The sequence below is a fragment of the Triticum aestivum genome, chromosome 7A (genome assembly GCF_018294505.1).
Source record: "Triticum aestivum cultivar Chinese Spring chromosome 7A, IWGSC CS RefSeq v2.1, whole genome shotgun sequence".
NCBI lineage: Eukaryota > Viridiplantae > Streptophyta > Magnoliopsida > Poales > Poaceae > Triticum > Triticum aestivum.
In genome coordinates, this window is record NC_057812.1 from 109,590,786 (window position 1) to 109,593,479 (window position 2,694).

Below are 2,694 nucleotides of genomic sequence, written 5' to 3' on the forward strand. Positions count from 1 at the left end.
CGTGGATAACCCAACCGCTCCTTTGTCATAATCCCTTGGGAATAGGCAGGCTTTAAGGCCTATGAGGAGGCGTTTGATATCCATCGCCTTTATAAAGGGGCTGCTACCTCTTGAGCACTGCGTTGGTTTTCCCTTAAAGAGGAAAGGGTGATGCAGTAAAGTAGCGTAAGTATTACCCTCAGTTTTTGAGAACCAAGGTATCAATCCAGTAGGAGACTACACGCAAGTCCCTCATACCTACACAAACAAATAAGAACCTCGCAACCAACGTGATAAAGGGGTTGTCAATCCCTTCATGGTCACTTACGAGAGTGAGATCTGATAGAGATAATAATAATAAGATAAATATTTTGGTATTTTTATGATATAGATTGAAAGTAAAGATTGCGAAATAAAATAGATTGGAAACTTATAGGATAAAAGATAGACCCGGGGGCCATAGGTTTCACTAGTGGCTTCTCTCAAGATAGCATAAGTATTATGGTGGGTGAACAAATTACTATCGAGCAATTGATAGAAAAGTGCATAATTATGAGAACATCTAGGCATGATCATGTATATAGGCATCACATCCACGACAAGTAGACCGATACGATTCTGCATCTACCACTATTACTCCAACATCGACCGCTATCCAACATGCATCTAGAGTATTAAGTTCATAAGAACAGAGTAACACATTAAGCAAGATGACATGATGTAGAGGGATAAACTCAAGCAATATGATATAAACCCCATCTTTTTATCCTCGATGGCAACAATACAATATGTGCCTTGCTGCCCCTATTGTCACTGGGAAAGGACACCGCAAGATTGAACCCAAAGCTAAGCACTTGTCCCATTGCAAGAAAGATCAATCTAGTAGGCCAAACCAAACTGATAATTCAAAGAGAGTTGCAAAGATAATTAAATCATACATATAAGAATTCAGAGAAGAACCAAATATTGTTCATAGATAATCTTGATCATAAACCCACAATTCATCGGATCTTGACAAACACACCGCAAAAAGAGTTACATCAAATTGATCTCCAAGAAGATCGAGGAGAACTTTGTATTGAGATCCAAAGAGAGAAAAGAAGCCATCTAGCTAATAACTATGGGCCCGAAGGTCTGAGGTAAACTACTCACACATCATCGGAGAGGATATGGTGTTGATGTAGAAGCCCTCCGTGATCGATTCCCCCTCCGGTGGAGCTCCGGAAAAGGCCCCAAGATGGAATCTCTTGGGTACAGAAGGTTGCAACGGTGGAAATAGGGTTTTGTGGTGCTCCTGGATGTTTTTGGGGTATATGGATATATATAGGAGGAAGAAGTAGGTCGGTGGAGCTACAAGGAGCCCGCGAGGGTGGAGGGCGTGCCCAGGGGGGTAGGCGCGTCCCCCTGCCTCGTGGCCGCTCGTTTGTTTCTTGACGTTCACTCCAAGTCCCCTGGGTCACGTTTGTTCCAAAAATAACTATCCCAAAGGTTTCATTCCGTTTGATATTCCTTTTCTACAAACATTGAAATAGGCAAAAAAACAGCAATTTGCACTAGCCCTTGGGTTAGTAGGTTAGTCCCAAAAATAATATAAAAGTGCTTAGTAAAGCCCATTAAACATCCAAAACAGATAATATAATAGCATGGAACAATCAAAAATTATAGATACGTTGGAGACGTATCAGGGGCACAGACTCGTCTTTCTCCTCGGCGCCTACCTCTTCCTCAACCTTTCCAACCTTGAGTTCTAGCACCCAGGTTTCAACTTAACTGTTCTGAGCCTCCCAGTCATGTCCGGGCCCAGCCCTCAAGGCCGGTGGGTGGCCTCCTTTGTCATAGAGGAGGATATCGCGAAGCTTCGGGCGGCAAGCTTCCTGACCGCGGAAATCCCCCATAGGCTCCCTACTAAACGACAGGTTATTCCTACTCCCAGATCCAGCGGGAGGGTCGTATTCATCTCCCGCTTCCTCCGGGGCTAGGGTTCGCTCTCCACCCCTTCGTTCACGGCCTCATGTTTTATTAGGGGCTGGATTTTCACGATCTAGCTCCGGACTCCTTCCTTCACATCTCGGCGTTTATTGTCATGCGCGAGGCCTTTCTCTGCATTACCCCTCACTTCGGTTTATGGCTCGAGACCTTTAACTTGAAGCCGAAGGTAATCGAGGGGGAGAAAATAGAGTGTAGAGGTGCCACGGTGAACAAGCTCACCAATGCTGTTTGGCCCAAAGGCTCTTTCACAGAAGCTTCCGACCTATGGCAGCGGGAGTGGTTTTACATCACCGGACCTCGTGGTACCAAGTGGGCAGCTACAACTGCGTTCCGACCTGGCCCTCTGTTGTAGCTCGCATGATGGAATAATAAGGGGTTGGACTGGGGATCCATTGACGAAGTGCATACGCTACAAAGCTGCATCCGGAGCCTCCTTGAAAAGGACACCGGCCTTATCAATGTAATCCAGGTAATGCTAGTCCGTCGGGTCCTGCCATGCTAGCGACGGCCCCTCCGCATGTGGGAGTTCAATCCGGAAGGACCACGGACCCTTCAGCACTTCTTCGGCATGATGCACAAAGGAATGTGGAAGTTATTATTCGGGACACAAAAGCAGTGGCCGGATACCACTGAAGACACCGGCCTCGAATGCAATCATCGGATACCTCGGTAAGCACTTCGACTCCCGAACACAGCTCGGTTAAATGTCTCGTAGTACTGAGAAAA